Source organism: Anas platyrhynchos, chromosome 9 (genome assembly GCF_047663525.1).
Source record: "Anas platyrhynchos isolate ZD024472 breed Pekin duck chromosome 9, IASCAAS_PekinDuck_T2T, whole genome shotgun sequence".
NCBI lineage: Eukaryota > Metazoa > Chordata > Aves > Anseriformes > Anatidae > Anas > Anas platyrhynchos.
This window is the reverse complement of record NC_092595.1, coordinates 17,666,414-17,692,161: the sequence shown is the minus strand read 5'-3', so window position 1 is coordinate 17,692,161 and position 25,748 is coordinate 17,666,414. Positions and strand designations below refer to the sequence as shown.

The following is a 25,748-nucleotide window of genomic DNA, read 5'->3' as shown; positions in this document are numbered from 1 at the left end:
TTGTGAATGTGAAGGTGGACAGTGGAGACTGAAGTCTATAGCATGTAATTTGTTAGTCTTGGTCAACAGGAGTTGCAGCAGGGTAAGAGCACAATGGTCTAGGAAGTGATTCGTGCCTTCTGATGCTTCTGTTAATATGGCTCCCTCTCCAAAACAGATTGAAGCGGTGCAAGAAGAATTAGTCTCATGCAGCCTTTTAGAATAGTGAATCAAGCATTTCATTAGAATTTCATTAGAAATGCCAAGGTCTACTTCCTTGCCATTTCCCTTCTTTTTCAGAAGTCAGTATGAATGTGTCATGGATGTTGTGTGTGAAGTGATACGCCTCCTGTTCTAAAACACAGAAGGAACTTATCTAGAAGTAGTTCAATGACCTTGATTTTTGGAAATCATGAGGAAAGCTGTTGCATGGAAGTAATGAATAGTTGCATATTTGGCTTTACTACAGTCTGTGCTGTAAGAGTACATTAATGGTTACTTCCATTGTATAAAACAATTCAGTTTCTGCTGTAATGTAGCATTATATCATTAAGCTTTTAATATCTCATAAGAAAAACCTTCTAAAGGAGATAAAATTAGGTCTATCATGAATTATTTATCTATTGTTATGAATTTCTGTTGTGAAATCTCATTAGACACTTGGCATGTTACCATCTCTCTTCTGCTTGGCATTGTTTGTGCTGATTCACACATACCATTTGTCTTTCTGTTTCTGGACTGTTGCTGGTAGCTTTCTTGGCCCTTCCTTTGTGCAAGCTGGCTTTTGCAATTGGTCCTGTATTCATTCATATTCAAAATTAATTTGAGTGTAGTAGTTAGGAGTAGAACACTGGGGTCCAGGAAATGCTACCTTTTTCCCCTAGGAAACAGAAAGGACTGCCTAAGTCCTTATTGTTGTGATCTAGCTCATGGGAATTAGCGTGAGTTTACTGAAGGATCCTCACTGACTGCACTGCACTCTAGATGAAGCCTATGGTACCCTAAGTGAAAGCTTCCTGCAGCTGCACATCTCATTGGCTGCAAAGTCTGCACTTACCTTGCCATAAAATGCCTGTTTGTAGCATTGAACAGCTATGGCAATACCCCCAACAATACTGAATTTTGGTGTGTCACAAAGATAAAAGTATTTTGTTGTGAGCAATGAAACTTTAAGTCCCTTTTGTGAAATCTTTAGAGGGCCTAACTGCATCTGTTTTTATGATGTCTTACTCTACCAGCTTAGCACCAGGAAATTCATGGGAGGCCCTGGAGCGGAGGACATCTCTCTCTCCAGAAACAGAGGAAGCACTTCATATGCTGACTGCAGATCTATTAATGACAAAGCCTTAGTGTTTTCCAAAGGCTATCCTTCGCCTAAATTGTTGCATTTCTTGGAAAGCTGTGCGAAAAATCTTGAGATCACTTTAAAAAGCTCAAAACTCCAAACACTGAACTTATTTGCCTGTTCTGCATATGCAAAACATCGGTTTTCTTCAGAACTACAAATGCTGGAAATGCATGCAAAATAAAATGTAATCCAATTATGCCTAAGGTCTTAATATCAAGGAATACCTTCCAAATACTTCAAAACTCATTGTGGGACTGGGAGGTAATAATAGTAAACTAATTTTTTCCTATCTCTATAACCATAAATGCCTACACGCAGTGAAAATACTGGAATAGAGACAGAGGAAGGGCTGTGTAGGGACTCATGCTTTCACTGACTAAGCTCCTGATTTGTCAGGCATGGGGTAACCATGTATGAGCAGCTATAGCTATGATGAGTTTCTGAGTAACATGGCCTTTGGCTGCTGTGTAAGACTAAAAGCAATCAAAATAACTTTTAAACCATTTACTGAAATGTGAATAGATCAAGACTGTTTCTTGCAGCATTCAGTATGATCATTGATCCATTATTTCGGGCTACTTTACAGGAAGAGTTAGTACATGCTGGATCCAGTGCATGTTGAAGCATGAGTGCCAACACAGAATACGTGGAAGGTACTGGTAAGTAATAAGTGTAATTTAAACCACACACGCGAGGTATTGCATTTTCTTAACAGTCGTGTTATCCTGCGAGACCAAAAAAACTGTTTTATCCAGCAAAAAGAATAATATATCTAGGAGGAGGCCTGGAAAGAGCCTGTAGAACCCAAAGCATGGGTGTAGATCAAGGTCTTTGCAAAAACACAAAAGGGAAGGTAAAATTTTGTAATGTGTTTAAGAGCACTTGAGCATAATTCAGCTCTTCTATGTAATCCCTTTTAATGTGACTCTGAAATTGCTGAACTAGAATACAGCTGTTTTATGCTGTGTTTTTTAGGCTACTAAATCCCCATTTTCAAGAGGATTAGAATTTGCTTATGTTCTAGGCCGGTGACCGTGGTTTTCAGGGAGGTTAGCCTTCAAGCTTTGATTGCATGGCTGCTGGATGTGCTCAATAGTATTCAATAAAAAATACATTCTTGAATTTATTGCTAGCAAAGCTGTCCTGCTAATTATCTTGCAGGTAACTTCAGCTTTCTTACCAATGCTTTTTTGAATAAATCAATAGCAAACTTTCAGAAAAACATGGTGAACAAAGTTCTCTGTGACTGCCCCTTGGACAAAGAAATTCGTATAAACTGTGCTAGAAAAATACATTGAGCATCTTCAGTTTGTTGAAGTAATTAAGACAAATCACCTTCTCTAAGAAGTAATGAGTTAGATCACATGGACTAAAAGCATATAAAACATGCTGTGGGTAATTGTGAGCTCCTCCTGAAAAATGGTTTGGAGTTCTCCTTGTACCTTTCTCAAAATGCTTTCCAGGGTAGGAAGCATATTATACAAGTGAATGTTTTGCTACAACATAGGGTTTGAGCTTTCCTATAAAGAATAATTGTGTATTTCTGTCCGCACTCCTGATATCTCTGATAAGCTTCTAACTTACTCTGTCATGTTTTTTCAGTCTTACTCTGTCCAATTACCAAGAGCTTAGCACTGCCATAATAATCAGTTCTTTTAGTGCTGTGGTGACTGGCCTGGCAGACACACTTGAGTTATATGAAGAAATAAATCCTTTATTTTTTAAGCAGGGGTAGAAACTGACAGTACACACCTCACCACCTCAGTGTAGTGTTCTTGTTGATAAAATCTCTCTCAAATCGACTGCAATAACTGACAGAAAAACAGAAAAAGCTTTATTTTTCATTTCACAAGACTCTATACACTTTCATTTTTAAATGAAAGCTTATCTGCTAATTGGTTTGACCCCTGATTCACCTGTTCATAAAAGGAGTCCATTGCTTTGCCCAGTCTGAAGGCTAAAAGGCAATGGTAGCTCTCACCTAGGAGTATGACTGAAATTGCTTTTATTCCTTGGCAACATGCCGTTACATTTATTGTGAAACCACTGCGATACCATAAATAAAGAGATTTTTAATCCTCATAAATCAGAGTGCCTTTATTTGATATTTAAGGGCAAGTCAAGGATATTAAAGTATCACTGAAGATAGCAATAAAAAGAAACGTCTCTTCTTGATAATCCATTTAAAGACTTTCAGAAGGGATTGATAATTATCCTGGCATTATAATAGCTTAATTTCTGCAGGCTTTGCATCTCTTTAGTTTGCATTACTTTTGCATCTATGATTTTTAAGGTATTATTTTTAGGTTAATTTTTTTACTAGATTTCAAATTCTCATACTTGAAGACAAGTCTCTACAAGTCTAAGTGAGGCTGCAGTTCCCAAGGGGAGGCTTGTTACAGAACGTGTGGTGCTAACTTAACCAGAATATTCACCTGATCTGCATCTTGCAGAAACCTCTAGAATCTGTCATTCACAGACTTCACTCTTTCCAGTTCATGACAATGATGCATGACAGAATTAACTCTTCAGTGACAGACCTTCTCAAAAGGGGAAAGAATATATGGTGGCTGTGATGGCAGTACAACAAAGATAGTAAACCTGCAAGAGTAGACATAGGATGCAATAAAAGGTTGGTGTCTTGCAACACTGGATTGTGACAGGTTTTATAAAAAGAAGGGTGCAGGTGTGTACGCATGTGGGAGGGTGCATAGGTTCGTGAAATGGAATCGATAAAAATTGTGTTAGTTGGCCTGGAAACAAGGAACCTAAACTTTTTTCATTCTTCGTTGTCCTGTAGAAGTCTGACTTTTTCAAGGAAGTATATGCCTATTTCATGCAGGGGTAAATAGTGACATTTGTTTTATCTTATCCAAGTCGGAACTAGAGACTAACACAGCTGGAGATTTGTGTGCAGTCACAGGAAACCATGTGCATTATCAATGTTTTTGGAAAGTCTGGGGGAAATCAGTTGAGATGGTGGGCCTGATAGTTTTATGTATCTTTTTGGATTAAATGTAACTTAATTTTACTTTTGGTAAAGCTGAAAGTTCTTGAGACCCCAGCTATGTTTCTTCAGAGTGGTTGGAAAGATCCAAGTACTAAAGTATTTTTGTGCTCTTATTCAGAGTGGGTCTGTAGTCTTCATCCTGTATTACATCCACTGGGAATGTTTAATCTAAATAATTGACAAATGAAGCAAGCCTCTCTCTGACACTTCTACAAATTACTTCTGGAAAATCTTGCCCATTAGAAGTCAGTCCTAGCAGTCAACTGTGTTTGGAACCTGTTGTGCAAAATGATACAAAAACAATAAGGCTGCCCCTACAGAGCAGTAATAGGTTTCACAGTTTTAAGATTAGCACATCCCTTTCCTTTGAGCGACATACTGTCTGCAGCCATCGTGACTTCTCTCCTCGTGAGTTTTTCAAAATATAAGTGCAATGTATCATGGACTGCTACTCTAAGGCTCTGAAAACAATTCTCCATTTTCTTTTCAAGACCTTGGGAAAGAATTCTTACATTTCTTGGTGCCTTAGTTTCCCAAGAAGACTGTTTTTGAGGCAGGTTCTGATATACCAGAAACTGCTGAAAGCTGGGAGGATAATACCACAGTGGGGAAACACTGCTTTCTTCCTGTGCTATACCTTAAGTGTCCAGTGTTGGATGGTGCTCATGATAGGAAGTGAAGAGGCATCTGTTTTTGTGTCCAGCTAATGTGCATCACCTATCAAGTATAATCTTGACTTTTCTGCACTTGTACCATTTAAAAATTTACTCAAATTAGGCAGGTAGAGGCTTAAAGAACAGTATAGAAAAGCTTTTCTTGTTTTACTGAATAGCAAATATTCTGCAGTGAATGGAATAACCTTACAGTACTGTAAGGAAGTATAATTACTACAAAATAGCAACTTTCCAGATCCTAATGTCACTTACAAGCCTCTTGATATCTCTTTTTAATCAACTTCTGCCAAAGTTGCTGTAAGAAGAGTAAGTTTCCCATGAACAAATATGATTATTGAGGAATTTGGAACTAATGGGGCATGCAAAGGATGCTTCTGAGTTCTTCCATACTTGTGTCTTATTCTCAGAGGACAAGAATGAACCGAGAGATTAACTCCCCAAGTTGTCCAAGCATATACTGAACCCCAAAGCAGGTGGAAGGCTGGACAAGTGAGCCCTCCGAGCCTTGTAGCTAAGGATGTATGGGCACAAGCAAGTGCACGGAAGAGGCAGGTGGCAGTAGGCTTTCAGGGGGATTTCAGGGTGCTAGCAGAACCCTCAGACTGTGCTGTGGTACATGAAGGAAATCAGGGTGACATCTGCTGCCGGCATGAGGCAGCCCTAGCAGCAGCGCATCTCTGGGGCTGGCCAGGACAGCAATACAGCACTTCCACTCCAGCCTCCCAGTGAAGCGAGCAGGCTGCACAACGCCCTGCGGGACAGGTAAGGGTGAGGGAGATGCAGGCTGAACGCCCACAGCACAAGGCCTCACCCCCCAGGGGAGATGCACGTTTATTGCGCCGGGGCTGAGCGGCATCCAGCGCTCTGCCCCGGGCTGCTGGGACGAAGGGAGGCCCCGCTGCGGGCGCCCAGAGCGGGGTTGAGGCCCTGCGGCCTCCCCGGGAGCCTGGGGCTCCGGCGGCTCCCAGCGCCCCGCGCCTCACGGAGCGGCAGCCGCGGTGGGGCCGGGCCGGGCTCGCTGCCGCCACCTCTCGGCCTGCCGCGGGCAGCGCTCCCCGCCTCAGGGTGCCCCTGGGAATGGCGAGGGGCTGGGAGGGGGGCGCTCAGCGGCTGAAGCCAAGGGGAATTTAGGCGCGTGCCCACTACGCGTTACCCTGCTCTAACGCTGCTCGAGGTGTGATTCTCACTCATCCTTGTCGTTTTAGCCAAGTGTAACAACAAAGGAGAACGTAGTGAGCAAGAGGGCAGAGGCTGCAGCCTGCAGTCAGACCTGCAGTGTTACTGTAAGTACCGAAGGAGTGTATTAACTTTCCTATGTTTCAGGGAATGAAGCCCAAACCATTTCCCTTCTTCCTCCCCTCGGTAGAGTTCCAAGAGATTTGAGTCTTCTGTACTGCTAACACTGAAGAAAATGGTTGTATTAGAAAGAGGAGGCTTGTGATTTCACTTCAGGAGAAAAGCTGTTGTTGTGAAATGTGTGCAATGAAACAACTTTTCAAAGCAGGGGCAGGTGGATGAAGAGAAATGGAAAACAAAAGCAACAGTGAAGAACCACTGTGAGAAAGAGGGTAAGAGCAAGGAATGACAGGTGTCAAGCAGCATGAGAACCGTAAAATAAAATGTGGGGGAGTCTAACAGTAGTGGAACCAGAAACAGATATGGACAGAGATAGTAGGTGGGAGAAAAGATCGGATGAAGTCTACCTGAAAAGATACACTTGCCCTTAGTTGTTCCCTTCTTCATTGAGGGTAGGTAGAAAATTAAGATGATTTTCAGTTGGGTAAAAGTAGTTACACTTCTTGTTTCCTAGCAGAGCCTTATCTTTAAAACAGGAATTAGTTGGCTAAAAGAGTGAACAGGTTTAGCGCAAAGGACTCATGATAGAAGTACTTACCCTTTAAGCATGGCATAGGGTATTTTAGCTATATAGGCAACTTCTAGTTTGTTGTCTCTGGTCAGGTATTTTTGAACATTATCTTAGCTGTGAGAGACAGCTCATTGTACCCCTAAAAAGCGTATCAGTGAGTTTTAACATACTGGAATGCACATTTTGCTTCCCATGTGGAATTACTTTGGGCTACTTGTTGCTGAAATGTTTCTGGGCACAAACATGATTTGATAAATGTAACAAAAAGTTCTTTGTAAATTTAATCATGTATTCTGTGACATAATAGTTTTAAATCTCAATTATGCTAGACACATGCACCAAAGTACTCTTTCCAAAGTCCTTCTGTTATGTTTTTGATGCTCTCAGCACTAAACTGGATGTGGAAATTGTGGGAACTGTAACAACTGTGATGAAATACAGGAATCTGAAAATGGGGAAGCGGCAATGGACTCTGGGGAATTAAAGCATCTTTCTTGTACATTCTTCTGCTAAGGGAGGTGAGCAGAGAAGCAGAGAAAACCAGCTGAAATAAATAGAAGTTTTCCCCAGTATGTTGGTTCTCATTGTGCTTCTGTGAATTGAAGTATCTTCAAAGTTATTAGGTTAGTTGATTTAAAGATCAAAACAGAAATTTCCTTAAGTGGTATATTCTTTATTGCAGTGCTGGATGCACGGGGGATCTTTCCGCCTATTGTGCATGTTCGAAGTGACAAACTATCTCATATTTATACAGCGAAACAATGAATATTCTATTAGCACCTATACATATTCATTACCTAACCCCGACTACTCTTGCTTCGTATGCTAATTAGCTTATCAGTCCTTGCGCTTGCGCAAAGCCTTCCAAAAATTGTGGGCTGGGGTCTTCGGGATGTGGGCAGTGGTCTTTGGGAGGAAGGCCGTAGGTCTTCCTCGTGATGCACTTTTCACCTTTTGCTTAATCAGTTGTTTTCCAAATGCTGAGTTGGCTTTCGGTTTAACTGAGGGTCGGCAGATAACAGGATGTTTCAGTTAACAAGACATAACGGACAGTTGACTCAAGTTATCTCAAGTCTCAGCCTGACTGACGGTTAACAGATAATGGGATGTTTTCAAATAACAAGATGCTTCAACATAACAGAAGGACAACAGATAACAAGATGTCATTTACTTTGTTCTCATTAATTTTTAACCACAAGATTTATTCTGTTCTAAAGTGAGTCTATACAATATCAAGTTCAGCAGTGTAGTGCTTGCCTAGTGCCAGAGAGAGCACTGACCCTGTTTTGGCAGATCTGCAGAATGGGAGCTGCTGAAGCATGGCATGTATGGACCTTTCTGAGGATACTCACATCCTAAATTCATCAGTAAACAGAACAGTAGTTCAGTCCAAACCTCTAAGTAAAAGTAATGAATGACTGAGACCCTCGGAAAGGTAATATAATCTGGAATGGCTGATGTGTCTGTTCAGTAATGTGGAACTGTCAAACCAAGTGACCTGCATTTCTTGTATAAAGGCCTGACCTTTTTGGAAGCTCAAGTATCCATGTCCTGACAATGATTTTCTTAAGGTGTAGAATCATTTAGTAGTCTTGATGCTCCTCTATAACAACTGAACAGTTTTAATTGAGTATGATTGCTCTGAAATTTTCAGAATAAAATAGGGAAACTCAGGTAGCTGTAATGGTACAGAGTACAGAGGAAGACCTTGTCCATATTTTGAGAATATAGTTTAAGGTTACCCCAAAACATGTTTTAGCAAGGCAATTCCAAGGCAGAAGAAAGTCAGTAGTGTGAAAAGTGAACTGAGTTAGTGTTAACTGTCTTTTTCTTGCTGTACTTGGTTGATGATGGTAGAGCTGAGTTTTTGATGGCACATGGAGCCTGGCTTTGCATCTGAAATTCATATTTTGCTCAGCTAGTAATTACATTTAAAACCAAGCTCTACACGCATTTTCTTCCTTTCTCTGGAGGAGAAACTGTTGTATCAGAAAATCTTGCAAACATGTTATATTTTCTTACTCGGTAAAGCTTTCATTTCTAACTGGATGATACTCTTATTATAAGTAAAAAAAAATTAAAAAAAAAAATCTTCTGGCCATTAGCATTTAGTCCTGAAATTAGACTGAACATTTCATTTCATTCAGAGACTCACAGATTCAGTACTTGAATAATAATGAATCATCCGTACGTAGAAATATCATCCCTAGGATGTGACATTATTGTGCGGCACTGCCACAAAGAACCTTAAGGATGTGATTAGTACAACTGGGTTTGCTGATAACTTGGCTTGATCAAATCCATTCATTCTCTTCCCACCTTCTTCATTCCTTGAGATACTGACGTCCAATTTCAAGTTTTGATTGTAGCAAAGTGTAGCCTATATATGAAAAATGAAAGATTTTCTCCCCTACCAGTTATAACTTCCTCTTGTTTTTCTGACTTTCTCTTTCCTTCACATTTCTTTTTGTTGCCTTTCCTTTCTTGTCAGCACATAAAATTCCTCTTTTGACTCAGTGAAGGGATGCTGTCTGGGAACACCCCTACCAGGAGACCACTACACAACATGCTTCGGGTCAGCCTGCCTTTTAAGCTTCAGGAAGGTGATTTCAAAATCAATTGGAAAATTGTTTCCAAGAAAGAGGCACTGTGCTTGTAGAAATGTAGTGGTAGGTATAATTCAATAGCTCAGACCTTCAGTTCAGCTGAGAGTCAGTGGCTGCAGTAATGGACTTACAAATGGAGATGAGATTTGTGATGATTTATTGGTTGAAGAAGAGGAAGTGAAATAAAGGAAAGGTTGGCGAGAGCCTCAGGAAATACTCTGTGTAGTATAAAATGGGTGCAGTTAGAACTGTATTTTTATTGTCTTGCAGAAAATAAACCTCTTCCAATATGTTCAGCCATTCTTTCTTGGGAGTAAGTTAAAAGTTTTACCAGGAGGCATTGTGCCCCACCTGATTTCAGTACAGCCATACTTTTTGCAGTTTTCATCCCTTACTGCATCTGCTCACTCTTAGCATGAGGAATTCAAGTTGGGCACAAGCCTTCTGTCAGCATATTTCCAGTATACCAGAAAGTGTTGCATAAATTAATAAGCTAAACTGCCAGCTTGCTTTAAAAAAATTATAATATTTTTCTCCCTGATTTGCCATACACTAGCAAGAAGAGCAGTTGTGCTTGACTTCTGGTCCTACCTGTTAAAGTTGGCATCTGTTTCTTTTATTAATATCCTGAAAGTGCCTCCAGATCAGCATCAGTTTCTGTAGCAAAGCGTAGCCTTTTTTCCCTGTTTCCCTATAGGTTTTTCCCTTTTCCTCATTTTAGCTGCTGTGTAGTTTTACTCTACCCTTGCTAGAATGCCAATTAAATTTGCTACATTTTGTACTAGAGCACAGGCATGAACAAGTGTAGCAGCTGAGATTCCTCCAGGGAACAGCACTTGATTGTGTATAGGAAGGGGGAGCTTTCCACAGCCATTCAACTCTGACTGCAAAGGACAGCAAGCTGCCAAGACTTAGGGCCAAGCAATCCTTCTGTCAGATGTAGAGCTGTCAGAAAATGATTGACTGCTTTGACAACCACCAGCTACTTCAGCCTTGCCAGCAAAAGGGCTCCATCTTCTTATTTATTTATTTATTTTGACACTTCGTAATTCCCGTGATGGTCGAAGTATCAGCCAAGGACAGAAATCAGAAAGTTCAGAATACATATGTCTTGGCTTTATTTTGGGCTGTTCTCATCCTTTTAAAATAATGAAGTCTTCTCTGAGGAGGATGTAGTCAACTCAGAAAATGATTTAGAGCCTGAACCAAATGAGGGAAACTGAGGCAGAAGTACTGGCAGGCTGTGCTAGTGCAGAAAAAAAACAAGATGCATCTGATCTTCCACAGGCTGCCACTGTTGTCCATGTCTTGAACAAAGAAGAGGTAACAATGAACACTGGTCTTTTTGGAGGAGCATAGCTTGAAGTCCCTTTCTTTTTCTCCATTCTGTTTAATCAACACTTGAGGAAACGCTGATGGTGACTTGCTTCCCTTCCCTTGTGAATTAGGATCTGAAGAATTTCTCTTCTTTAGTGAGATGGAAGAAAAAACAGAACATGCCAAATAGGATTATGAACCCTAGCTACTTAAAAAAACAGTAAGTAAGACATGAAAGGTACAGGAAAGGTCTGAAGAAAAAGACCCATTTGTTCCACCATGCCAGTTCCACTGTAGGGTTCTCTTCTCTCCCCACCCAGCATTCAACGTCTGTTTTGTGAATCTATTACATATGCAATGTTCATGTTGCTTTACTCTCAAGTTTCCAGTATCTACTGCTCCACGATAGATACAGTATCTCCATCAGAAGAGCTCTCCAGACTTGCTGTGAAGTCTCATTCTATTCTGGTGAACGGAACAGGACTTCAATGAGTATTTTACAAAGCTCTGTGTTCTCTTGATTCTTAAATTCTTGGTTTGTAATGCACTTCCCCACGTTCATATGGAAATTTGGAGTATTCCTGTGATGGCATGAAAGACTTGATTATTTGTCTGCTGAGTAGACTGCTGAAGTGCATAATACCAATAATACATAATAAATACTTATGGTCCTGTTAGAGCTGCCACGATGTTCTCAGTGAACAAGCATAGAGCCTTTGTGTTGTCTATAACTAGTGGTACATTCTCCTGTTCTTATTTTGAAGGGATTTGGGATTTCCTCAGCTTTGAATAGCTGGTAAGTTTAAACTCACGTAAGTGGTACAGAGCTGTGCAGGTGATAAGGCTTGTTAAGGAGTGTGTACATCATGAACGTAGTGTCACAGGAAAGACACCCTTCTGTCTCCTTGCTTACTTCACCTCATTCTTTTTCTCCTTTTTCTTCATCTTGGCTTACTGAAGCAATAAGATGGGTGAGGCCAAGCCCTAACATCCTTAGAGGACTGATGAAGTAAACATCTTCAAAATGACTAAATGGATGGCTTCTTTGAAATGGTACAGCAATAGTTTCAGCAAAGCTGCTACACTACATACACTACAAAATAATTCAACTCAAATTCCCTGGCAGACAAGAAAGAAGGAAATACAAAGTAGTTCAGCTTCCTTTGTCTCCACAGACTTTTTGACCAGGTAAGAAGACTAGGTTGGCTCTCACTGTACATACTGTCATATGGATTTACTGCTAATGTGCTTCTTCCTTCCCTCAACAGTGGGATAGAATATTTGCAAGAATTTCATGTTGAGGTAATAGGAATCTTTTCAAATCATTGTAAGGATTAAAAACAGACAAACAAAACAAACTCTTGTAAGCTTATAACTCTACTCTGAGGTCACTTGCATGAGAACTGGTATGACATTGATTCCTAACATATTCAGTTGCTGGGTTAGAGGTGGGTCACGGCAAAAGTACATGGTGCTCTCCTGTTATTTATACTGTGTATGAGTCTGCCAGTGGTTTCAAATCAGAGCAGTTGCTAAATTTACTGTGAAATGCACTGAGCCATCATATCTAAGAGGTTTTTCATGGCTAATTGCAGCATTCCCCTGTGCAATGTCTTCCTTAGCCTCAAAGACCAGGGATTGCAAGCCTGTGTGTAGAGCTGAGCTAGGCACTCCATGGTGTGTGCTGTAAGGATTCTGTGAAGGACATGGATGCTTTTTAGGTTTTGACTGCTAAAGCCATTAGCCTGGAGGAAGGGTTTGTTTTTGTTGTTTAGCTGCCAAACTGGCAGCCAAGAGAGGTCAAAAGATGCTCAGTTTGGGAATATCTTTAGCCACACATCCATCATTAGTCTTTTTAATTGAATTACTCTTTTTTTTTTTTTTTTATAGAAAAACCTTTCATAAATCTACCTCTTCCATTCAGAAGTTGTTTCACTCTTGCATTGAGGCTGAACAGCTGGCAGAAAAAACTACTATTTGCAGAGAGGGAAAGGATGATTTTGCATAGGAAAAGTGTGTGGGGCATAGTGTGGTCACTTCACTGCTGCTGAATTTGCTGGCTGTAAAAATTCTCTCTGCAGTGGAAGGAGTTTCTGTCAGCAGACCTCTCAAATACCACCATTGCCATCATGGAGGGACCTGTCCCGTGTTTTCAGTGATTTGAAAATGGAGGGGATATGCTGTAAGTGTATAGGGGTACCTTCCAGCACAGCCTCTTCCAGCTTGATGCTTCCTGGGCAGCATTCAGCTGTTGTAGTATTTTCAGTTCCCTCCTACATCCAGATTTTGCAAACAATGTGTAGTAGGTGAAAGATAAGGCTGACTGGTCATTTTTGATATGCAGTGTTAAAAAGTAAGGAAAAAAACTGCCAGGGTGGGCCGCATGTGTATGTGGTGAATGGCGGTTGGCAATTTGTGTCCTAGATTTACAAGTCTGTCTTAAGCACCCCTTGTTTGATAGTTCGAGGCTACAGTCAGAACTGGCACGTGAAGGGGCTGCTCTGATGCTTGAGATACTACCAGAAAAGTGTGAGGAGAGTAGATTTGGTTAAGTTCTCCTCAGAGCAAGATGTTAAGTTAAAAGCAAGTTGTGTTGAGCTTTACTTGCTATTCACCACCAGGAGGAGCTGGTAGAATAGGTTCACCAAATGCCCCAGGTGACTGCATTCCAGACTTTTTTAAACTTGGTAGAAGCAGAGATGTCTGTGAACTGTGTGGGGGTTGTGTGCGATATCCTGTGGGGTTCAGGATAAAGAGCAGCTCGCTGCCTGTATGTTTGCCACCTGCACTGCTGTCTTGGTGCAGAGAAGGCAGATGTTCCTTTCAGCTCAAGGTCATGCTTTAAATAGCATATTGCATTGGATTAGGTGCAGTAGAAGAGCCAGAAACCAATCTACAGAGGGTGATTTGTAAATATCAGACGTGTCAAACCTATCCAAAAGCCAAATTCAGCCTTCAGCCAAGAGTATGTATGCACAGGCCTCTAGGTGGTTCAGATTCTTCAGACACTCTTCTTGCTTAAGCTAGCAGGCCCCATCGCTCACGCTACAGCATGAGCAAAGTACTTCTGTGAGAGGTCAAGCATGTTTTGGGAGAAAACAGCTGGAATTTTCACACTTTTTCTGAAGTGATATAGCTCAGTTGTCCTATGTTTCATAGCCAAGATGAGAGTAGTGAAGAATTGCTGACACACTTTAAAAGGCAAAGGTAATGTTGGAAGAGTGACGACATGGTGTCCTCTCTCAAGACAGCAGCTAAGAGATAACAATTGGGATGGCTGTGACAGTGTTAAATCAGTCCAGTCATTCTTTCAGAGAATGGGCAGACAGGGTTGGAAGGGACCTCTGAAGTTCCTCTACTCCAACCCCCCCCAGAGCAGGATCACCTAGAACATCTTGTGCAGGATGGCACCCAGGTGGGTTTTGAATATCTCCAGAGGGGACTCTACATCCTCTCTGGGCAAGCTGTTGTAGTGCTCTGTCACCTCGCAGTAAAGAAGTGCCCCCTCATATTGAGCATGAACCTCCTGTGCTTCAGTTTGTGCCCATTGCCTCTTGTCCTGTCACTGGGCACAACTTTCTAACTCAGTATCTAACCAGACTTCATTTTTGTGCAATATGGGTGAAATACGTACATGCTATCTTTTATCTTGGTTCAGAACATAGATGCAAACAATGTATGGACCTTCACAAGAACTCTTGGGGAAGATACGTTTTTTAAAAGGTATCTGAGGATGGAGCAGTTGACTGTACTATAACGCAGTGTATCATGGAGCAGGGCTGTCTTGCGCTGCAGGAAGAGAAATGGAAGAGTGTCAAGCACATTTCCCTGAGCTAGAATTTGCTTCTGATACTACAGCATCTTTTGATAACCTTGTATAATTATAACATCCTCTGGTTACCTTCAATAACTACAAGCAGACACAGCGTTTCATAGAATGGAGGCAGCACAGGTCTGTTGCTAAAACAAAAGACAGATCATCACAACAAAATACCAGGAGCACTTCCTGTAGGCTGCATCAGGTTCTTGAGCACCTTACTGTTGCCCGTGGCTGTTCACCCACAAGATTTTGGAACTGCACAGAGTAGCTACTGTCCAGGTATTAGCTATAGTAATCAGGTTTATTCAAGTTTTATTAACCCCTGCTACAACTTTGAAAGGCTGGGGCAGTTTATGAACCTCCACCTCTACTTAGATACTGACAGAATAGTTGCAGAGATTGATTTCAAAAGACCGTATAACCACACAGGCTAATAAGGGTGCTTCAAAAATATTTTTGCATATGATGAGCACCTATCAGGCTCTACAGCAAATACAAAAACTTATTGAGTGATGGAAGAGCATGTAAGAAGTTTGAATATTTCCCTTTCAGATGCTGGATTTGGGACTTTGAGATAATAATGTAGAGTGCAGAGCATGCAAAGTCCCTGGAAGTCCTTAAGATTAGGTAGCTATGAAACATTTAGTTTCTTGGCTCCTCAGATGTTGCCTGCTGCCCACTGTCAATGCGCTGCAAGCTCAAAGCTGTTTGTCTCTTAATGTGAAGTCCCACACTGGGATTCACAAATGTTTCTTCCACATGTCTGTAGGCATCAAGCAGACATACCAGATTGCCATCAAAAACTGCTTTGGAGGTAGAGAGAATGGGCCCAAGTGCTTAATGTTGGTGTTCTGTACCCAAAACAAAGGCATTTTCCTAAGGAAAATGTAAGCAAAGTTGCAAACACCATCCAGGAAATCCTGGACAGCAGTCCTACAGTTTACTGCCCCTGTAAGGATTTGGGGTAATAACTGTCACATCTGTTTCTATTAGCTGCAATGTCCTCTGTTTTGTTGCTAGTTTCTTTTTCCATAAATGTTGTATATTTCTGTTACATGTGTGAAACTTGAATATATCGTATATATTTACAAACAGGTATCAGTTGAGACTTCAATGCTCACAAGGACAAGAGTTACAGATAAACCAGAACAAACCTCAACTTTGGATATATTGAGAAGTTACTTGTAAATTGTTCACATCTTAATTCCTCTCTAAGGATTTTTGGTAAATACGACCAAAGAAATGAGCTAAATTTAGCAAAATTGTAGGACATATCTTGTACAACCAAATATTTGAACACATGGAAGTTAGCTATTGGGGGAAAAACACCTTATTCCTCCCTTTCTGCTCTCAGATACTTATACAGATACTCAGATACAGATACAGATACTCAGATACTGAAATGATTCTGTATTCTGCTGATGCTCTTATGTCTCCCATAAATATCCAAAGAAGTGATGCTGTTCCTGTTCCCAATTCAAATTCTAACAGCAAACATTTGGTAGAGTTGTGTGTTTATACCAACACATCTGAGCATCACAAGTTGTGTCTTCAATGAGGTCTTTATTGCAGAGATCAATAGTTACTGTTAAGCCTCTCCAGAAGTGGCTGAAGTGGCTGAAGGTAGACAGTAGCAGACTTAACAAGCTAAAAGTTTTGGCAGGTCCACTTCAGTTTTCATTACTAAAATCCACCCAGCCAACACTATTTCTTGCATTCTGGAAACTAGGATCAGAAAAGTGCAGTATGTATCCCAAGTATTTTTCTATCTTAAACACAGGCAAAAAGAAATGTGACACCTTTCTGAGAGGTGAAACAAAAGGGTAAATAGCATTTAACAAGGATTAAAAAATATCCCTAAAACTGATTTTTTTTTTCTGTTTTGCCTTTTGCCATCTCAGTGACATTCTTGCATTCTTTACATTCTGAGTAAATCTCAGATAAGCATGAGAACCACACTATAATGTGGCAGGACCTGCAGTATAATTGTTTGAAAAATGGTGTCTGTCTTCTTGAGCGCCTCTTACAGAAATAAACAGTTAAAATATTGAAATGTTTGTCCCAATGCTTTTATGTTTACATCTTTACAATCACAACCCAAATTGGGTTTTCATTGCAGTTGAGGCGCAAATGCCATGACAGATCTCCACATAGATTTAAAATCATTTGAGCAAACTGTCATTAGTTAAAACAAAGGGATGTGCCATCTGCGGATTTTAAATTCGGACAACCTAAAAGGCCAAGGGAAACATATCATGCCAACTTTTTGTCAGCTCATTCTGATTTGTATTTTGTTGATTAGTGTTTTAGGTTACACATACACTTTAGATCTAGGTCTTTGTTAGAAAAGGGCAAGCCTTTTCTTTTTCTTTGTCTGCTTTATATTCTGTGTTTGGTGGAAGGAAGAATTAAATGTTTTTGTTTAGCTGGAGAAGATTTTATTTACAGAACATATACTGCAGTACTACCAACATCATTAAATAGCAACAGGTAACAGCCTAATGCACCTAAATGACAAAAATGCCATTACTGTTTCCTGTCTCTCCTTTTTCCCACTGTGTTCCTCTCTCCCTAGTTTTCTGTGAGCTACCATCCAAAGTTATTTGCAGCAACCAAGAATGTTGTTGGCTTTTTTTTTGGTCACATTCTTCATTTTTCATGGCTGCATGCTCTGCAAGAGTGGAAGTGTTGGCCTAAGGAGTATTTGCTAATAGCTGTTGTCCTCTCTTATCCAAGCACACTCATACATCTTGCATTCAACACTGGCTTGCTTCTCTTCCACATTAGAAAAGCAGTGATGAGGAAAATTGGTCGTATTACATGTATGAACTGCTCTCTGAGTTATTCTTGGTAACAGTGACCCAGAATGTGGTTTGGAGAGGTTTGGTTTAGAAAATCAAATTAAAGAGGAAAACAAACAAACAAACAAACAGTTCCAAATGTAGGGAGATGATATAGGAAGCCTAAACTGGTACCTTTAGGAACAAGTTAATGGAGGCAGTGAGTAAATGCTAGTCAGAAGGGTAAGGAAGTAATATCCTTGTCTTAACCACCAGTTAAACCTTTGTCTTAAGAGTGGTTAAAGGTTGCGAAATGGAAGTTAAATGCTTAACTTCATATCTCTCACAAAACCTAGGAACATCAAAGTAAAGAAACAGTGAAGGATGTAACAAATTAATCCTTTCCATGCAACAAATGTCTCCTTAATCAAGTAGGAAGACAGGTCTTTCGTCACAGCAGAAGCATTAGTGGTACACAGAGCTGTAACCAATAGTAATTTTGAAGTATTTTAAATCTAAAGCTACTTGTGTTGCCAAACATGAAACCTGAGTCGTCTTCCTTCACTGCACAGGAGAACGTATGACATGTGGAGGCCATATCGTGGTTTACTGCAGCTGAGCATGTGGATTCATCTTTTCCATGGAACTGGTTTGAAGTGTTAGCTATGCAAAATCTACTAGCTCTTTGTAACAGCTGAAAGTTCTTATCACCTTATGGAGAAAATACAGGGTAAAAAGTTGATTTACAATGTGCAAGAAAACTGATAAAACAAGTATTTAGATTTTAAATCCGTAAGATATAAGGTAATGGGTTTTTTTCCTCCCATAATCCAGTTACAAAGTAGTGGGCTCTAAGATATTTAGATTCTTGTCTTCTGAAGAAGAGCCCTGATAGCTTGCCAATTAATTTTCTTTTTTATTGTTCTGTACTGAAGAGGTAGAACTATGGTACAGGCATTACCCATCTCATTGGCCACCTAAATTTATCATTCAGTCCTTGACATCATTAGAACCAGAGCCTTCGTTTTGCAAGACACCTCTCATAAAATGTCTGAATACTGACTGACAAAGGAAGGGAAAAGATTGAGAGCTAGCTGCAAGTAGTTCTTTCACATTGTAACCGAGGGATTTCAGGTGCCTGTCTTTATCTTGGTTAGCAGCATTAGCTTAGCAGTTTGAATTTAAGGAAATACCGGTAGGAAATGCCTAAAAAATGGCTGCATGGTGCTTATGGCCTTGTGAAAAGTGGCAGCTGCAAGATCATTTTGTAACACTAGTTCGTCTGGTTTTATGTCTGTTTTGAGGTATAATGTCAGAGTAAACAACCTATGCTACCTGTGTATCTATGCCACATTTTTAAATGTCAGGCTGTTTCTTTATGCTATCTTACTGCCTCTGTTCTTGCCTTCCTTGCAATTTCAATTAACTTTTGAACATAAGAAATATCTTTGACAACACGAACTTTGTGAAAAGTCTTTAGCTATATATCAGAAAGAGACAAACTTCTCACTCGTGGGAAAGCCAGGTAGCTTGAATTCTGCCATTCTGAGATGCACATTCCTAAACTGAATATTAAATATTCTGATTTATACCATTATATACTGGTATGTACACACATGTTCTTATCTATTCTGATATGCATATAGTAGTTTGATTTGCCCCGGCATAGCTGAGATGTTGTATAGCTGCAGATAGGGGATGTGAAAGAGACAGGCAGAAAGCTTTGGGAGCATGCTAAAAACATGGGAATTATGTGAAGCAGGGGGTGAATTCAGAAACATAGTGTACAAATCTGTACAAAACCAGGCTTTGTTAGTTTTGCTGTTCACAGAACAACAACAGCAACAAAGTGTTATTGGTCCAGATAAATCGTTCATGTAGCATAGGAGTACATACAAACTCTGAGTAGAATAGCACTAAGCATTAGTTCCTGGTGATAGAATTCAAAAGCAAATCTTTTTTTAGTCTTCGTCATTATTAGACCCTTTTTCAGATCAGGCAGTTATTGAGAATCCAGGACAACTTTTCCATTAGACTGTTGCATTAGTATTTAAGCAAGTAATTAAAGGGACAAACAGACTGCGTTAAGCAGTACAGCTTCAGCAAGACTACACAAAGGTCAGATGTAATAGGGGAGTATTTTCTTCAGAAGTCATACCTAAGTTTTTTTGTATTTCTTTGTAGGGCAACTAAAGATGGCAAAGATTTTCATGCTTGGGAAATAGAATGGAAACTCTTATTTTCACAGTTCATAGTTCAGTCAGCAATGGCAACTTATGGTCTTGGTGCCTGCTTTTCCAAGTCAGTGGCAAACTTTCAATCAAATTCATTCCCATCACATCAAGTTAACTGTCTGAGAAACAAAAAGAGAAAAAATAATTCCTTTCATACACATTTACTCTTAATTGTTTTGTAGTCAGCTTAGGTTCCATTTGTAATCAGAGAAACCAAATCAATAGTTAGCTAGACAAATGTGCTATGGAGGCAGTCCTTCCTGATGCCAAATATGAAAGTTATGCCAGCTTGCAGTGTTATGACCTTTCCAGTCTCACTGTTAGCAATGCTGAATCTTCAATTTCATGATTGTCAGTTTGTCAGAGCACCCTCCAACGTGAGGATGTTTTACTATGTACTTCTTACCTCAGTAATTGTCATAAAATCTCTTCTGGATTATCCTTGTAACATGTTTTTGAAGTAAGCTATTCTCTTTTTTAAAAATAGAAAAACTAAGAAGGAAGACAAGCAAAAATGTAACCATGTTGCAGAATTCTAGTGCCTTTCCTGCTGTTTCTATACTCAGAATTACAAGTAGATTCCTCTTTTTTTTTTTTTTCAATTGTATTAATTTATTGACTGTTTCTAGGAGAGTGGTAATCTCTTTTAGACATATGCTTTGCTGTAAGTATTCATCTGAAGAAAAGTTCTTAAAAATCTTTGTCAATATAATCTTTTTAATACTATTCCCAAACCAAAATACTAACATTGACAGTACCGATAAATTTGTGTTTCCTTAAGATTCACGATGCATTAAAACATCCAAATTCTCTCAGGTTTTTCTCACTATCTAAGTAGTACTAGAATCTGTCTGGCATCCCAGAATTGATGAGTTCCAAGTGCAAAAATATACTTTCTTCACTTGCCTTTTAATTTAATACATTTCTCTGGTATATTTTTGGGCCAGGCCCAGAATCGGTAGCATTTCAAACTTTTGTGACCACTAGTCACATTTTTGACACACTTTGTAATTGGTAAACTCATAAACCTAGACCAAATGGAAGTGATATTATACAGGGATTATTTATAGCTAATACTGTGTATGTGTGTTTCTGGGGTCTTTCCTCTTGCTTCCTTGTACAGTGGATACTAACTCTCTAGTATCAAAAGCTTTCAGGGAAAGGAAATTTGCCCCTCTGAATTTGTAGTGTTGGAGGGATTTGGCATATCAGACTCCTCTGGTATTCTCTTACTTTTTAAACCCTATTGGAAATACTTTTCTGCTGAAAAAAAGGTTGAGTAAGATCACTGACCTCGTCCTATATGAAAAACAGAGCATTACATATGGGTTGCTGATTTAGGTTATTGACTTGCACACCACTAGTCAGCAGATTCATGATCTCTGGTAACAGTAAATAAACAGTAAACAGATATTTGTACCCGGTGGCCCTTGCTTCTAGAAGTCACTTCAGCAGTACCTTGCTAAAGTATATTAGTTTTCACTTGAGGCAGCTGTTGACCTGGAGTGTCATTCAAGAAGAGAGGGCCAGTGAATTTAAGAAGTATTCTTTCAAAATTTTCACAGTAAGAAAGTTCTAAAAGGTTGCACTCTCATGTCACAGTTCCTTTAAATGAGCTGGCTCTCGTATCAGAACAGCTGGCTACAGTAGCGTGGCGCTCAGAAGAGCCTGTGAAATCCCCCTGAGAACCATGGAGTGAACAAGGAAGGAAAGGACTGCATAATCTCTTTATCAAGAGGGTATAATGGGACTAAATGGATGCAATTCAATAACGGAATAGTAGGAGAATACTGGGTATTTCAAACACTGTGTTAATACACTGTGTTAAGTCACAGCTAATTGGCATTTTATTGCCAACTTTGCCAGTATCTCAAACTGCTGCCTGCTAAATTGCATCAAGTGTGAAATGCAAGTCATATTTCATTCATCAAAACACTGCTAAAAGGCCAGCCTCAACCTGATTCTCTTCCAAAAGTGTGCAAGAAATGACTGAGGCTGAAGTAAAGCAGTCAGGTGTCAGAAAGGAAGGAATGCAACCTAAAGTATGGAGTGCAGTAAATCAATACCCAACCAAAGAAGTAAGACTGAAATGTTAACAGGGAATTGAAACTATAAGAAACTGGAATAGAAAGAATTGTTTACAGATATAGCAAGTCTGCAAATCAAGATGCAAATGTTTGTTCATGATAAAGTGCTATTTAATTAGAAAGGCTTAAGAAAATTGGTGGCATAGGGGAAAAAAATAGAAGTTTCCATTATTGGGAAGAGATGCACTACTCACTTCCAACAGAGCCTTGTCTCTTCAACGCCAGGGAATATAGAAGAGCAGGAAAGAAATGAATGTAAATGAATGTAGGCAACTGGTGACAAATTAGTTATGCAGATTTAAACAAGGGAACGTGGTGGCTATTTGAAACTTTTTCAAATCTTGGGTGCCTGTTCTTTCAACATCTCCTGTTGATCTCTTCGAGGTCAACAGAAAATCCTAAGTGCTCACAGGCTTGGAGTCCTGGGAAATGGAGTTCTTAAGCTACTTGAGAGCAGCAGACTACCATCTAGGCAGCAGAGCCCTACCTTTGTGAAGGTAAGGAAGAGTTTGTGCCTATGGTGCTAGCCAGAGAGCACAAGGAAGAGGCTAGTGCTACAACCTACATGAAATGAGGAAAGCCTAAGGACCCAAGAATCCAATATTATGAGACCCTGTCACAATGACTTGTTCAGTGTCTAGCATTCACAAGAATACACAGTATTTAGATACCATTGCATGCATTTACTTATAATACCAGCAGGGCATATTTATTTGAATTCTGTAGCAGGAGAGTTTGTAATTTTAATGAAATATAAAACCCATTAAAAATGAGCAAGATCTAAAAGCCTAATCTCAGTGACTTTTAGACACGGTGTCTGGAATAAGATGAGCTGCTAAGAAAATGCTAAAAATATTCAGATAGAGAATCAACTGATTCATGTTCTCAACTTAATATATCAACAGGATGCACCATTAAAAATGAGTAGTGATGCAAAACTCCAGATAGCAAAAGAGAACTCTCTGTTCTTTTAACAGATAGAATTGAAGAGAGATTAGAACAAGGTCAAAAGATGACAGGACTTTAAATAATGCAGAATGAGTACTTATAAAGGAAAAATAGTAAAATATAAACTTAGTAAAACTGTATGATTGCCAGCTGCTTAACATAAACATGTGGTACTATTTGGGGGGTGGCTTTGTTCATACAGGTCTATTAATTTGGGATAACTTTGTTTTCTTATTCAGGATAGTGTGATAATATTAAAAGTTTAAAGGGGAAACAAGCTTGCTGCATCTCAATTAGACTCATGAAAACTAAATTTACCTTTGAGAATGCTGAATCAAAGACTGTTTGGGTCCAATAGTGTAGTTCACCATACTGTAAAGGCCAGGGTAGTTCATAGTACTCTGACCTGTCTTGTTATATCCTAAACTTCTTGTGTTCAGTTGGGACAGATACAAATCTATTTTCATTGGAACTAGCTCTTCTCTTGAAGTGACCTCTGAGAATCTTTCATGATGTTTTTCTCAGCGAGTTCCAGTAGTTGCCAACTGAAAAGATTAGATATTCAAGTGTCTTAAGCTAAGTGCACATCTATACATGTCTGCATTTCCTGTGCATGAAGCTGCTATAGGGCAGGAACCATAGGGTTTGTGCTTCCTGTAGGACTATGGCAAAACAGCACAAAATCGGGGACTTGGGCAGTTGTTCAGGCCAATATTTTGGCACATGTCATGCCTTACAGCCCAAAGTTCATAAAATTTGTCCTGCATTAGTAAACTTAGGCATGACATCCAATGATTATCAAGCATACCACACTGCAGAGAAGGATATGGCAGTACATTGTGATATGGCTTTAGTTCAAATATTTCTCTTTATATGATACTTTCTGAAAAGTTTCTGGTCTGTTACTGTGATAATCATCCATTAGCCAAGGTCATAAGCTACTGATAATAGATTTCAGTTCTCATGAACAAATGTTTTTCTAAACCCATTTCAAAAAACGGGCTTTTTTATCACTTGCTAGTGGTTGCATGCTTCCATATCAGCCTGTTTAAGATGTTCCTATATTCACATTACATTTTTTAAATATATATGTTGAAATTTTCTGCGAAGAATTGTTAGCGTGTGGATCTACAGTGAGGTCTTTTTATGGTTTAACATGTATCTATTGAGAGGATGGCAATACATTGCAGAGCATCAGTATCCTTACCTTGGTCCTGGGAGAGTGGCACATATCAGCCACAAGATTTTTTTTTTTTCAGATGGTGTCCAGAACACTTAACGGTTTATCTAGAGTGAAAGCATGGTGTTCATTTTTGTTATTAACATTACCATCTCATTTCTCCAGCATGTCACAAAAGTTGTCCAAATTGTTTTTCCCTAAGGGTAAATGGCTGTATGTTTTAGACTCATCTTTTGGAGCTATAACTCTTAAGGGGATAGCCTATATAGGACGAGTTATGATAATTTCTTCTCTCAGCTGCCTATATTATGCTTTCCACAGAGGCTCCTATTCCACCCTGGTGCAGGAAAGCTTTGTTATTTAACGAGCTCCCAAATAATTGCAAATGATTGCTGACATATTAGGGGAGGATAAAATCAATGCCAGCCTACCGTTTTGTGAGTGTCGTAGTTTTACTCAGGTGGACAGCTGAGCTCCACCACAACCGATCTCTCTCTCCCTCCTCAAAGGAAAAGAGGAAGAAAATATGATGAAAAGGGCTCAGGGGTTGAGATAAGAACATGGAGATTACTTAACAATTATCGTAACAGGCAGAACAGACTCAGCACAGGGAGATTAGTAAAATTTATTGCTTATTACTAGCAAGCTAGAGAAGTGAGAAACAAAGGAAAGAAACCAAAAACTCTTTCCCCCCCATCCACTCTCTTCCACCTCCTCCCCCTGAGCAGTGCAGGGGAACAGGGCAATGGAGGCTATGGTCAGTCTATAGCACTTCATCTCCACTGTTCCTTCTCACTCTCTCTCATCCCCTGTGCTGTGGGGTCCCTCCCACAGGTGCCGTCCTTCCCGAACTGATCCTGGGTGGGCTTCCCACAGGCAGCAGCTCCTCGAGAACTGCTCCAGTATGGCTCCGTCCCACAGGCTCCATCCCTCAGGAGCACACTGCTCCAGCCTGGGTCCCCCCCGGGCAGCAGCTCCCCCGGCCCCCTGCTCCTGGGCTCCTCTCCACGGGCTGCAGCTCCGGCCCAGGGACTGCTCCTGCGGGGGCTCTCCATGGGCCGCAGCCTCCATCAGTGCAGGGCCACCTGCTCCACCGGGGGCTCCTCCACGGGCTGCAGCGTGGAGCCCTGCTCCACTGTGGTGCTCCATGGGCTGCAGGGGGACAGCCTGCTGCACCAGGGGCCTCTCCACAGGCTGCAGGGGAACTTCTGCTCTGGTGCCTGGCGCACCTCTCCCCCTCCTTCTTCACCTTCAGTTTCCTTCTGTTTTTCACTCCTCGTTCTACCAGCTGCTGTTGTCCAGCAGGTTTTTTTTCTCCTTCCCTAAATCTGTTCTCACAGAGGCACAAACCACATCACTTACTGGCTCGGCTCTGGGCAGAGCCAGTCCCTTTGGAGTCAGCTGAGACTGGCCCTTACCTAACATGGGCAGGTGATTTTTCTCACAAAAGCCATCCCTGCAGCCCTCTGGTACCAAAACCTTGCCACGTAAACCCACTACAGAGTTACTACAGTTCAGCTTATACCTCTCAAAAATATTGGGTAAAAGTGAGAGGGGCAGCTAGGTATGGAAACCATAACAGTTATTCCTACAGTTCCTGTACAGTTAATATCTGTACCTTGCACCAAACACATTCATAGAATGACAATTATTTGCAGAAAATCATCCTGAGGGACCTTGGAGGAGAGATAATGAAAGAGGATTTTTGCTTTTCCCATTTTGATCTTCCCCTCTGCAACATCTTTCAATTCAGCAGTGTGAGGGTGCCAGAAAAGAGCACATTTTCCTTCTGTGGCTTCTGCCAGAAAAACAGTATTGCTGGGACAATATGTGTGTATGCTGCCCTCCAACTGCTGCTAGGCCAACCTGTGTCTGAGAACTAGCCTTCCACAGCTGTT

General features: G+C 40.4%; 1 long non-coding RNA gene across 2 annotated transcripts in view; it reads left to right on the top strand.

Moving 5' to 3' along the window:
- The window catches only part of LOC106020112 (uncharacterized), a 35,810-nt gene that overhangs the window by 1,330 nt on the left and 8,732 nt on the right, over positions 1–25,748 (top strand). The window contains exon 2 of one of the 2 annotated variants that reach the window (XR_005267778.2): positions 1,914–1,986. This is a non-coding gene — a long non-coding RNA (uncharacterized lncRNA). Of the gene's footprint in view, positions 1–1,913; positions 1,987–5,918; positions 6,295–25,748 lie in introns of those variants that run through there. The other variant, XR_002406462.4, reaches the window with a different exon arrangement.